Genomic DNA, 14,765 nt, shown 5'->3' with positions numbered 1-14,765 from the left:
TCCTTTTTTTTGGTAGAAATTGGCATTAAATTTTGTCAAAATTTGTTTATTGTTGTAATCACATGATTTTTACTTTTCTTATGAATATGGTGAATTGTTTACATTTTTTCCTAACTTGAGAAAACTCGACATATATTCTGGCATATATACAATCTAAATAACTGTGTAAAATCTTTGTGATATTTCACTGTAGCCCTGTTACTTATATTTTATAGAATTATGGGATCAATGTTTATTTAGCATATTATTCTGTTGTTATAGTACCAAGACCATATTTGTATCATAGAATGAACTTATAGGATTCCTTCTTTTACTATTTTTTTTACAAAAGTCGGTATAATATTGTAATTAATTGTTATTTGATCATTTCATAGAATTTATTTGTAAATTTATCCAGTCTTGAAGGACTTTTATTTGGGAGTTCATTTATGCCTTGTTTGGTTTCTTTTTTCTGAGAGTGTATTTCTTATTCTATTAATATATGTATTTTATATTTTTGTAAATGTTCATGCAATTCATTTTTCAGTATTATCGGCCTATGTTTGGGTAAAATGGTTTCTGATAATATGTCTTATTGCTTCTTGATTTGTTATGATTTCTCATTTGTCATTTTTTTGACACTGGTAACTTGGTTTTTCCCTTTAAAAAAAATCTAATTGCCTAATGGTTTATCTACTTAATTGGTTTTTAAAAGCTTTTTATTTTGTTTATTAATTAAATATTTAACTTTTAATTTTATTAATCTTTTTTAAAATGTTCATAATTTTCTTTTAATATGTGAGCATCTTTAATTTATGTTTTGGGTCTTTGTTTTAAAGTTGCGAATTCATCTTTCTTTTGTTGACAAAAGTTTTTAAAGTTATAAATTTCCCCCCAAAGGACTGGTTTGACTGGATCCCCAAAATTTTGATAGTCTCATTGTTTTTGTTATCTTTAATTACATCGATTGTTTCTGCTATTTGTTCTTTGAACTACCCATTCTTAAGGATTAGTTACTTAATATTGAATTAATTTTTATCATTTCTTCAACAACTTTTCATTCACTATGATTTTATTGCATTGTAGTCCTTAAACAATGAGTTTAATATTTCTGCTTTTCTGCATTTATTCATGAGGTATTTATGCACTAATAAATGAGCACTATTGATAAAGATTCCATGCACAATTTAGAAATATGTATATTCCTTTCAATTCCCATTAAATAACCACTAGAGTACTGACCATCCTACCTTTTCCAGCCCCTCTCTGACTTGCCTCTTGGGTTGTCAAGTAGGTACATCAGCATTTTAAGCCATGTTAAATTACCTATATTAACATGTTTAGCAGATTCCAACTCCTTTGAGAAGAGTTCATGAATTTTTGAGAGTGAAACTTCTGGTGTTCCTCTCAAACAATGCTCCATCTCTGAACTCCAGGCCTTTGCATTAACTGTCCCCAACATCTGGAATATTTTGCTTCTTATCTACTTCAAGATTCAAAGTCAGCCTTCTGCAGGAGGATTTTTACTAGTTTTCCCTAGGACCAACCTTCAGAAATCACTTAGATATACTTTGTATATATGTACTTTGCATTTCCATAATTATGTACGTATTGTGTCTCATATTCGAAAGAGAAATCTTCGAGGACAGAAATGTTGTTGCTTAGCTTTCTATGTATCTCTGACTCTTAGCACAACACCTGGAAAATAATAGGCACTTAATAAATGCTTGCTGTAATCTATCACTTAATTGTATGCTATAAGTCAGACCCTTTAGGAGATGATAACAAGGAGGATAATAAGAAGATAGAATATAATAATAAACTTCTACTACCTCCTCCTTAAGAGAGGCAGCATGGTATAGAGGGCTGACTTTGGGTTAAGAAAAATGTGGGTTCAAGTACTCCCCTTGACTCTTTTATACCTGTGCAATCATGAAGCCATTTAACTTCTCAGTGTCCTAGAGTTTCTGATATACATCATTATAAAGAATCTCCCATCTCAGGGGTTTCCTTCTTTCCTTCAAATTCACCCCTACACTCCCAATCCAAAAACAAAAACCTCTGTTCAATACCTCCTGCAGCCCACTGGGGGCCTATGGAGTAGCCCACTCCTTATGCTTAACTTCAGTTGTGATCAAATTTATTTATGTTTGTTTATTTAGCCAGAGGGTTGTGTGTGTGTGTGTGTGTGTGTGTGTAATAGGTACAAGTAGTTTAGAAACTACTTGTGTTCTTTCTTACTAACTCTACCTTAGCCCTATTATCTATATCCCTTTTACTTTCAAAGTATTTATTCACCAAAACATTGCTGGAGAGTGGAAGCAAATTAATTATGCCCAGACACTGCACACAACTGCACATGATGGTATATACATTTTTACCCCTCTTGCAAAAGCATCCACAGAAAAGTACCCATTTTGGATGTCATAAAGAGATGGTGCTATAATGAGGGTAATGAAAAAGAAATTGAATCCAGTTGGAATCCAAAGTACATCAGGCTGGGAAAAGAATAGAGTCTTTTTGTGTAAAACAAGCATGGCCTGTTTAAACTAAAAAAATCTCTTGGGAAAAACAAAATGCCAAGAAAGCTCAAATAAATCTCCCTCATAATCAAAGTGAAATTTAACATCACAGATACCTCACCTAAAGTGTTAAAAATAAAGATTTCTATAGTTAATCCCAAACCTTGAGGAATGCTCATTGATGTACAGATAATACGTGACTAGGCTATGGACAGACAAGCCACTTACTGACATCATTTAATCTGGATTCCACCGTGTAGAATGCTGCCAGACCTTTCTAAAGCTGGTAAAAAAAAAAACAATGCTAGAAATTGCTAAGCCAAAACATGGAAAAAGATGCTTCTTATTCCTTCCCACTTCCTTCTCTCTGTCTGTAAAGGTTTCACAACTTTTCCACCTTATTGGTTCAGAAGTAAGACGTGAAAAAGCAAGTCTTTATCAGGTCAATATTATGGCCCAGGAATGATAACGTTGAGAAATCTTCCTTAAATAAATACTGCAATCTGACATTTGTTTACATTGTTTCTTCCACTGGAAAAACGATGAGAAAATTACTTCTGTCTTGTCTACTGGAGAAATATTTCAATGTCATAACATCTCATCAAATTTGGGTATAGAATAGACCAAATATAGATAGGCTCTCAGCCTAAGCCACAAATTATGTTGTTCTCATATATCCAGTGGCCATTATTAAGCCTGTGCAACAGTGCATCTGGTAAGAGTGACTCTGTCAAAAGTTAAGTTAGAACCATAATTCCAAACTCTGGCTATTGCTGTCTCTCAAGAAGGGTCACAGAATTCTCACAAAAGTTCTCAAATCCAAATTCATTGAATTTTTTTAATTTTAGAGGGAAGTATATTCTATGTAATATTTTAGGAGGTATTTTAATCCCAATATCCAAAAATGGAGAATTTTGCATTTGTCGTTTTGTTCCTCAGTTTTCTCATCCATTTTTAAAAAGGATAGTTGAATTGGATGAACTGTGAGGTCACTTCCAGCTCTGACAGGCTGCAAGTTCCAAAGAACACTATGAAATCAAGGAATATTATTGACCATATTTGTACATTGTTTTCTTCTGTTTTAAAAGATTTCTTTAGAAGGTTTCATAAGTATGGGCACTCTCTCTACCAATGTAGATTGCCCGTGCTTTAGTAGATAATCTTCATGAGTTGAAGTGGTCAAAAAATTCATTGCTCATTGGTCAAATTTCTGATTATGAACTCCCCTGATCTTCAAATAATAGAAGCATAAATAGAAGCAAGTCTACTTTTCAAGGTCTTTTTCACTGTTTTTTCTCCACCGAAGGATAGCCTTTAGGGACTGTGCATTGAGGTGGGATCATAGTATCTAGAGTTTGAAGGGACTTTAAAGAATTATCTGAGTAGAGAATCATTTATGCCTTCGTTGTGCATGAGGAATGGATGAGGATGAGGACAGTAAAGACTAGCTAGAAAGGTTAAGTGACTTGACCAAGGTTTTACAGACCGTAGTTAGCAGAGGCAGGGTTTGAACCTATGTCTTCTGGCCTCGAATCCAGTGTTCTTTCCCTCTGTAGCGTGGTATACAACTACACCTTAGGATCATATTAAAGGATTTTTCTCATTTTGATAGAATAGCTAGAGTGCCAGGTCTGGAGTCAGGAAGACCTGAATTCAAACACAGCCTCAGAAACTTCCTCGCTGTGTGACCCAGGACAAGTCATTTAACCTCTATTTGCCTCAGTTTCCTCCTCTGTAAAATGGAAATAATAATAGCACCTACCTCTCAGGGTTGTAAGGATCAAATGAAATATTTGTAAAATACTTGACACAGTCACTGGCACATAGTAAGAGTTATATAAATGTTAGATGTTATCACTTTTATTAATAGAAAAAATTTGCTTACTTTATAGAGACTTTTTCTACCTCCATCCTATTATTTTAACTCTAAAATTATTTCTTTTCCTTTAAAAAACTAATTGAGATGTTGTTTTTCTGTTGTGTTCAACTCTGTGATTCCATTTGGAGTTTGCTTGGCAAAATTACTGGAGTGGTTTGCCATTTCCTTCTCCAGCTGATTTTACAGATGAGGAAACCGAGGCACACAGGGATAAGTGACTTGCCCAGGGTCACAAAGCTAGTATCTGAGTCTGGATTTGAGCTCAAGTCTTCCTGGCTCCAGGCCCCAGCACTCTATCCACTGTGCCACCTAGCTACCCAAGTTGAGACAAAATAATTGAAAGTAATTTCATGACTTCTTGATACCTTTAATTTTTAATTTAATTTTATTAATTTATTATGTAATATATTTATATATAAACATACATTTTTATATTATATTATAAATATACTTATGTTTATAATATATAATAATTATTAATTTAGTTAATTAAAGTTGTTTTTTAAAGACATACTATTCTATGTTTCAGTTGCTATTTCTCAAACATGGCACTTCCTAATCATCCTGTGTACCCGTGCACACTCTATGCCCCTCATGGCTAGAATGCACTCCCTCCTCACCTTTGCCCCCCCAAGTACCACCTTCTATTTCAAGTCTATCCTGATCTCTTCAATTGTTAGTCCCTTTGATCAGAACTAATGTGTATATATTCTGTATTGAGGGGCAATGTGCTGTAGCAGCTACACAATTGGAGGTATGGAAGCCAGAAAGAACTGTGTTCATGTGATACCTTGTGATACCCACTCTGATCATGGGCAAGTCACATAACCTCTCAATGCCTTGGGAAACTCTCTAAGGCTGTAAGTAGCAAAGTAGGTGCCCACCTGCATTGGTAGAGGGAGTTTCCTCACCTGGACATAGAAGTTTCTTCTATTAATAAAAACATATGCCTAGTTTCTATAGTCTTTATTCTATTTTGACTTGCCTGTGTATATGCTTTACTTCTCATTTTTATATAACATCAAGTTTAAGGACTGTTATTTTTTACTTTGTATAGCCAGAGTCTAGCACAGCCAGAGTGTAATAAACATTTGTTGAATGAGTAAATGAACAAGTATAGGCAATTATTTACTTTTTTAATTTTTACATTTGTATCCTCTAATTTTCTAGCTTAATCTCACTAAGGCAGTTATTTAAACTCCTAATCCTTCCAAATTTAAACATTCTATTCATAGTACTTTTGTATTCCGAATAGAAAGTATACTTTTGTGTTTTTCCTATGTGTAAATTCTGGCTCTATAATTTGATTGTGATCCTCTTCTTGGTAGGGCTCTTCCTTTCTCTTACTTCATATAAACCTATTTTGACTATTTTTACTGAATTGCCTAGGTAAGCAGTTAGTAGTCCAGTCTGAAATTAACTTGTTCATATAAATACATCCTCATTCCTTTGTACCTCCTACCATTATGAAGCACTCATGAGAAACTAATTGGGGGTGGGGAATCTGTGGCCCTGAGTGCTATTTAAATCCTAACTTGGGCTGATTTGTGCCATAAACAACCTATGATGTTATTAAACCATTATCAAGTTGGTGTTGCTTTGGTAAAGAAATGATCATCACACCCATATTTGTGATACCTAGACATTTGATTTACTCATATATAATTTTGAAGAAATAACACGCAGATTCATATAGAGCATAAGTAATAGTTTTTGTTTAATGTTAACAATTGAAATAGTTTGCAAGTATGTTGCATTGGTTTAATAAGTGTATTGCCATTATGTATTTTATAAATTAATATCTTATTTGAGAAGTTTAAAAATATGAGGCATATTTGAAGTGTGACAAAAAAGTCATAGATCAGTTTAAAAATCTTGTTAACTAGGAAAAATAATCATAATGAGCTCTAGTGCATATGTTTTTGTGTTTGGTTGGGTTCTTGTTTCTTATATCTCTTTTTGACTTGTTGATTTCATGTATAACAGAGTACACAAAAGAGTCAAGTTTTTAAAATTGTTTACTTCTGAATGTTGTCCTTAAGAGAAAAATCAAGGAAAGCAGTTCTGGACAGGAGAACGTGTTGTTTCTTCTTTAAATAACTAGGAGTCCAGCAGGGACATTTAGTACTGTACCTGCCTGTTTACCTTCACAATATAGTAATATTAAGTTGAAGGGCAAATCCCTGGAATTAACCTTTCCCTTGAAGCTTCCTCTTCCTTAGTAATTTCAAAACACACTGAATGCTAAGTGCCTTATTCCAATTCAACAGTCGATAAAGACAATCCAGTTTTTGCAATGAAAGGTTTTATTGGAAAGAGTGTTCCCAGCATTAGACGACGGGTTAGTGACAAATATGCTCACTGTGTCTCTTCCATGAGCAAGTTGTTCCCATTCACAGAACATACATTTTTTGGGGGCACTGTGTCACCCGATATCCCCCTCCTCTGACTTCTCTGCACTTTATATCTCAGTGTCTGAGAATTTATATTCATTTTCTCCTTCGTGTAACACATCCTTGCCCTATAACTAAATGAAAATTGTAAATAATTTTCTCTAATAGATTTTCTTCTCATTCCCCCCTACTTCTCACCATTTTACTTCAGGTCATTACTGCACCTATCAAACTGCCTATTGTTCTTTGCCCTTTGAAAACCTCCCTTCTGCTTTTGCCTTTTTTAATGTCTCTTGTTCCTCCTTTAGTGACTCTTGGCCACGGTGTTGTGAGTCAGTGATTCTTGGAAGATAAACTGCCATATTTAAAATATAGACTTGAAAATTACTTCCCTTTGAGATTCAACTAAAATGTTTGCTAGAGCCTCATGTCTGCACATCCCGCCACTTAACCAGATGATAAGAGAGTTTTTGCCAGCCAAATATATCTTTACACAACCAGGGCCATTTTCCCATGAGAATACAGCAGAGTGCTGCCCTCTGCCATCAAAATTTGCCTCTAGCCCTATTTATTTATGAGAAGCTTTGCACTGGACACAAACTGATATGAGTGTTGTCCAGCTTCATATACAACATCAATCACATGGTATTGGTAAGCTGATATAGGGCTTTCAGTGGGTAGGCTTCACTGCCAGTTTTAAGTGCCAAAAGGTTTTGTGGGTTTTTAAAAAAATTATACCATAGAAAGAATTTTAAAAACCTAACCCTCGATAGAGCATATTTCCTGGAAAAAACATACTAAACCTCACCAAAGTAGTCTTTATGCTAAAATGCCAATTGAAAAAAAAATCAGTTTTGCTACAGACTTTTAAAAATTCAGTTTACATTTTCCCCAACCTTTATTACTGGGCATGTTTCATGATGCTATCAATGAACTTCACAAAAATAGCTCGTGAAAGGAAGGGCACTTTCCTTCCTGGCACAGTTAAGTTCATGTTAATCCTTCAGACATCCTAACTACAGCTGCATCTTGATTAGCATTTACAGTCTGGAATGCAGGTAGAGAAAGACATAAGAAAACATTCACAGTTTGGCCTCAGATGGGAGAATTGAGTCCTGCTCATCAAGAACACATACCAATAACATGCAGTGCTCAATATTAATTATGATTATGTTCCAGGAGCTGTTGCAATCTGCCCAACAGTGTTTGATTTTTATTAATATAATGAGTTAACATGCCATGGATTAGAAAGAAATCCAAAAATCTTTCCTTTTGAGCAATGGAATAAAATGTTATCTCAGAGAAAAGGTGGCACTTTGATTAGTTCTCTGGCCAGATTATATACCTGCATGTTAATGCGTAGTTCTTCCATTAGGTATCAGTCATTTTATCTTTAAGTATTTCTTGAATGCTTATGCATCAGGCTCTTTTGTGGAGATGTGGGAAAGAATCCAGAAGTATCAGACATCTTTTCTGCTAATATAGAACTTGCACTTCCACTGGGCAACAAGAATAACCCAAAGCAATAAGAGTGAATAGCATGACAGTATAAAATGCTGAACTATATGGTAAAGACAATTAGTAGCCTAAAAATTCAGAGGAGAAGACAGTAATTAAGGCTACAGTAGTCTAAGTAGGCTTCATAGAAAAGTAAGTATAAATGTATTTCCAGCCAATTCTTAAGGCAAAGGTAGTATAGCAGATAACTAAGCCCACCAATAGTATAAGAAGGTCTGAGTTCATTCATACTACTTTTTTAGCTGAATGTATAACAGCAGAAGAAAGCTATTCAGTCATTCATTAGTATTAGCTATCACCTCCTTGATTCTTACAAATCTATTTTTATTTTTAAAAGGTGATGATTATAGATCTGTTAGTAAAATTTTATAAAAACATACACACGAAATATGGGAACCACAGCATAATCAAAAGTCTGAGAAATCTGATAGGAAAAGACTGTCTGGTTGTCCTCAGCTTTCTCACCGTTTCAACCTTCATCTCTACTACTTCTGTTCTCTGCCAAGTAGAAGCATCCCTGTCAAGAATATTTGGTTGGCTTCTGAAGATCTCCCAAGGTGGGAGTATTTCATTCATTGTACTAGTATTCCTAGAACAGTACCTGGCACATAATAGATGTTTAATAAATACTTTCTGATTGGTTGGTGGTCTGTCGGGGGGAGGGGGAAGAGTCCCTGGGAGTCTATGGTTTTGACCTATATTCAACCTCCACCCAAGCAGCTCTAGATTCCTATATAGACTTTTTTCACTCATATTCTGTTCCTTCTGGTCAGTCAGTCATCGAGAAAGCATCTATTAAGCAGACACTGTGCTAAGTACTGGGGATACCCAAAAAAGTGGGTAAAATCACAGCTCTGGTTCTTTAGGAAATCATATTCTAATGGAAGAAACAACGTGCAAATAACATACAAGATATAGGCAGCATAAATGGAAGGTAATCTCCAATGGCAGGAGCTCAGTCTTAAAGGAGGCCAGAGAAGCCGGGGGCAGAAATGAGTAAGGAGAGAAGAAATCTAGGTATGTAGGATAGCCAGTGTAAGGGCACAATCAGGATGTAGAGTAATACAAGTGGGGAAATGTAGCTGGATCATAGAATGTGGAGGAGGGCAAAGAGTAAGAAGATGGGAAATTTAGGGGAAAAGGTAAGTTGTAAATTACTTTAAAAGCCAAACCAAAGATTTATATTTCATTCTAGAGGTAATAGGGAGCCACTGAGTAGAGCAATGGTGTGGTTAGAGCTTCACTTTAGGAAGATCATGTTGGTTGGCTGAGTGAAAAATGAATTAGAGTGGGGAAAGACTCGAAGCAGGGAGACTAACCAATAGGCTATTGCAACAGTGGCAGTGAATTGGCAGTGAATACAAACCTAGGCCAGAGATGGTGAGGAAGCTATACAAAAAGGGCCATCCAAGCAGGTACATCCGGATGGGTTTACAGGAAACAAAGACAGTCACTAGGGTTCTTTCAGGCAAAGAATGCAGAAAGATGCCTGTGTGGGTGTGAAGAACATTTGTTTGATTTCTCAAGACAGCCTGTTCTGGAGGGCTTGAGGCTTTGGGAGGGAGGGAGGAGTGGACAGTGAAAGTATACTGGGTAAGGACAGGGACAGGATCCTTGGATGGGGGATCACCCTGTTCTAAAAGAATGGAGTATTTAATTTCTTCAGCACATTTAGAGGGGTAATGCATGAGTCACTTACCAATAATTTTCTTTGAGATTTCTCCTAAGATATGAGAGAAGATAATTGTAAGTACTGTTAGAAGCAACTTTTGCTCATTAATTTTCCCCTTTTCCAGGGTCTTTTATATAGTGATCTTTTCACTTAGGCTCAGAAGGACTGGAATGATTTTCATCTCATTTGTTTTCACCTCATTGTCTCTTTTACCTTATCTGCCTGAGCACTGTAAAATAGATAGAGAATTGACCTTTAAGAAGATGTGGGTTCAAGTCATGCCTGTGAAATTAACTATGAGACCACAGGCAGGATCACATAAATTTTTAGTGCCCCAGGCCTACATCTTTTCAACTTGCCTCTGTTGTAAGCATTGCTATACGAGGAATTAGTGATAACTGTGAAAACACAGGTCTGGATCATTTCCTATAACAGGGCTTAATTATTTTTCAAAAACCTGTTGAAATACTTAAACTTAATAACAATTTTAGATAGTTCATATGCCATACCAAATCTTTTATTCTGTTCTATTTTTATATGTTGTCTTACATTTGAGAATTAGTAATCCTTGTCAAGGACATGTATGATGAGAAAAGAAAGTGAATTGGTTGTTCATTTGTAATGGTAATCAGCGCAGGACTTTTTTGTTTTCTCTTTTAGAATGCTAAGGTAATCACATACCTTTGATGAGTCTTGCCTTTCAGATGTAATGGCAAGCAAAGTGGACTTTTTATTGTCTTTTGTTTCTTTGATTGAATCAAGAGTCTGACTTGCTTAAGAAACAAGAAAGCATAGTTCACATGGTTTTGAGTCACATGGTTGTGATACCCTTTGACCTCAAAGAAGTGTATATAAACTCAGAGGTTAGCGTTTTGCCTTTGGGGGCACACTCATTGAAAGAGTGTTGGTGACAAGACTCTGGGTAAGCCTTTGAAGCAGCCCCCCACCCCCACCCCGGCTTTGAAAACCCTCATGTTGGTGGTTCTCTGGTAACTATGTACTGAGATTTGGTTAGACAGATCTGTTTATATTGTCTCTGTTTGTAATTTCTGTTTGTATTTGCTCTGAAGTTCAAGGTGCTGGCTTTCCCCCCTGAACTAAGTGAATGCTATATGTATGTTTAATTAAGGTAAGACTGTTAGCCCCTTAAAGTTGCTTTCCTAAAAAAGCAGATCAAAGGACCTGTGCTAGCAGCCCTCCTGTGTGCTGGTGTTATTGGCCTTACACAGCCACAGTAGCTGTAAGCAATATTGTTGTTATACCATTGAGAGGGAGAGAACTTGACTAGACAATTTGAGTGGTACCTTTGAAATGATAAGCAAAACAGATGCAAGTCTCCAGCATGCTGGGAACTCGGTGGAGGGGAACTGTACAAGAATGTAAAGTTATGCAGCTATCGTGATCTGCACTGGAGAAGAAAACAGACCTTCCTAAATATCGGCAGAGTAAACTGTATCTGTGTGGGCTTGGTCAGACTGTGTAAAAAATGCAGCATTGAACTCCTGACAACTCAGTCAGACAGGCAGACAAGGAGCATTTATGCTTGCCATGGGCTGGGCATTCTTATGGGAGAGATAACAGTATTTGAAAACAGAGGGCATCGTCAATTATAGTGAATATTCAACAGTGTTTAATAACAGCTTAATATACTGAATGTTTAATATTCAATGCATCCCCAAACTGAAGAAAGTTCCTATTACTTTAGACAGGAGCAATGCAACCTCCCAAGTCAATCACCAATTTAGTAAGACAGCTTCTGGTGTTGCAGAATGGGAATATCACTGTATTTATTTCAGAGGACTTGGGTTCATATTCTAGTTCTGCCACTTATTATTAGTATGTCCTTGAACAAGTTATTTCTACTCTGAAGCCTGTCTATGGATTTGTTTCCTCATCTGTAAAAATACATCAGACTAGGTGATGTCTCAGGTCCTTTTCATCTCTCAAAACATCGACCTTGTCACAAAATTGAAGGTGCATTCATATTGCAATTGGGTGTTTACTTGTGTTCAATTTTAAATTGAATATTAATGTAACATTAATACAGACCCTTAGGGTGCATGTGGTGTGTGTGTGTGTGTGTGTGTTTGTGTATTTAGAGAGTATCAAAACACTGGATCGACTTGCCCAAATAAATATTCTGCTTTTGGAAATTATCACCTCATTTTGGTCAAGGCCTGGGGAAATGTGGGAAAAACACATTCAAGAAATTTATTGTCAAACAAGAAACATGTTTTTCACCTTAGTCCTAGACAGATAAGCCTAAATCCCTAGGAAGGAAAGGTGGTTGCTTTTATCCTTTTCCTACCTTACATAGCTATATGTTTAAAGAAAAATACCATTATAAGTCAATCCTATTCATATTATATGAAAGAAATCAATGCATTTATTTTTTCATCTACTAAGACGCTCATTATTATTTCTTCCTATTTGCATTATATTTTCTTAGGACTCTGGATGAGTCCATATTGCTTGCCATAGGAATATTTTTTATTCAAGTGGGATTCTTGTTGCAGAGCTGCCTTTAATGACAGTCGAAACTATCTGTATCTTGGTACTCCTTGGGTCACTTTCCAACATTGGTTCTGAATATTACTCTGCCATGGAACTGAAACACTTGAATTTTGAACTTCTACAGGAAATACTTGAATTTTGATTTTTAAGCAGCTGGTGAGCATTTTTGGGTTACAACATTTCTCCAAGTTTTGTTGTTATTCACAAATTCTCCATTTGTTTGTGAATTTTGTTCTCTGTCAAAACATTTAAGACTATTTTCCATCTTTTAGAAAGTGAACAGCAGTTTTTCTGACACACTGATTTTTCTGATGATAAATAATGTTTTTCTATCTTTGGGTGTTGGGGATTCTTAATGAAAGAATCAACGTGTGTGCTGACAGGCAGGATTTTATTTAACACTTGCTAGAACAATTCTCACAAATGGTTGTTCAGTGGAGATTATGCTACAAGACAAATCATATATTCTTATTTTAGACTTGGGAGGGAGTTTATGTTCTATTGTGTTATCGATATGATAAAAGGGTTGTCAGGGGCCTTATTTTAACATTGAAACACCAAATACTAGTAAACGTCCTACATAGAGCCACTGACTTTTTCATGATTCTGGATAGAGAGTCAGGAAGATGTGGACCAAATCCTGCTTCTGATACTTATTGTGTGACTTTGATCACATCACTTAAATTCTTTGCATCTCACTTTCCCCATCTGCAAAATGGGTATTAAAAATGAGGAAAAGGAGTTTGAAAGTTTGTTACAATAATTACCTAGTAACTACATCACAGGACTGTTGTAATGCTCAAATGGGATAATGTATAAAACACTCGGCTAACTTCAAAGCACGATATAAATGTGAGAGATGGTGATAAAAATGGCACTGCTGTTGCTGCTGGCAACAAAAAATGTTTTCTAGGTTAGACTTTGGATATGTGAGCTCTTTGATACAGTGACTCTAGCAGTGCAAATCACAACCCACCCATGTCTTTTGTCATCTGCCTCGCCTGCTACTTTTTTCTCTTCTTCATAAGTGATCCAAAAAAGGATTACATGAGGTGGAAGGGACCTTAGAAGCTGACTGGTCTAAAACCCTCATTTTACACGGGACGAAACTGAGGCCCAGAGAGGTTAAATGACATCCAATATTATGCATGGAATAAGTCTGAAATGCAGGTTTCCAAATCAGGTCCTTTAATTTTGGAGCTAGTGTGCTCTTTATTCTGACTTCCTCATTGAGATGCTGGGATCCTTCCTGGAGATCTGGTGACATTTATTGGGTATCAGTGGAATCTATTGATTCTTTGCCCTTTTGAGTGACCCATAGCTTTAGTTCTTTTGAAACTATCACTTAACAGAGTGTCAGACACTGTGCTTAATAAATGTTTATTGATCAAAACTATGGTGTCCTTTGTTAGGCCTATATCCCAAAGATCAAAGAAAAGGGAGAAAGACCTATACATACAAAAATATCAAAGAAAAGGGAAAGGGACCTATATGTACAAAAGTATACCAATTCTTTTTTTGTGGTGGCAAAGAATTGGAAATTGCAGGGGAATGGCTGAACAGCTTGTGGTATATGATTGTGATGGAATAATACTGTGCTACAAGAAAAGACAGGCAGGATGGTTTCAGAAAAACCTGGGAAGTCTTATATGAACTGATGCAAAGTGAATTGATCAGAATGAGAACATTGTACACAGTAACAGCAAAGTTGTAAGGGATCATCAACTATGAAGGAATTATCCAATCAATACTATGATTCAAGACAATTCCAAAGGACCCATGATGAAAAATGTAATCCATCTTCCGAGAGACAATCAATGACTCTCAAGTGCAGATTGAAGCATACTTTTTTTCACCTTATTTTTTCAAAGGTTTTTGAGTTTTCTTTTGTAACATGGCTAATATGGAAATGTTTTGCGTGACTTCACATGTATAATTGATTTTATATTTCTTGCCATCTCAAGAGGTGAGAGAGGAAAGAGAGGGAGAGAATTTGGAACTCAAATGTTTTTTAAAAGAATGTTCAAAAATTTTAAAATGTAATTGGGAAATATTTAACAAAATAAATAAAATATATTTTAAAAAACAAACTATAGTATCTCACAGAAATCTTGTGATTACTGTCCATGTAAAATAATCATGTTCTTTTGTTCTATCAAAGTGATAAAAGCTTTTCATTCCAGTCTTATACCTTAGTATGACAGAATCTCGGAGGCCATATGGTCCAATCTATATCTTAAAAACAAGTATCCTCTATGCAATGGTACACTGGTAAAAATTTAATAACT

The sequence above is a fragment of the Trichosurus vulpecula genome, chromosome 1 (genome assembly GCF_011100635.1).
Source record: "Trichosurus vulpecula isolate mTriVul1 chromosome 1, mTriVul1.pri, whole genome shotgun sequence".
Classification (NCBI taxonomy): domain Eukaryota; kingdom Metazoa; phylum Chordata; class Mammalia; order Diprotodontia; family Phalangeridae; genus Trichosurus; species Trichosurus vulpecula.
This window is presented reverse-complemented; position numbering follows the sequence as displayed.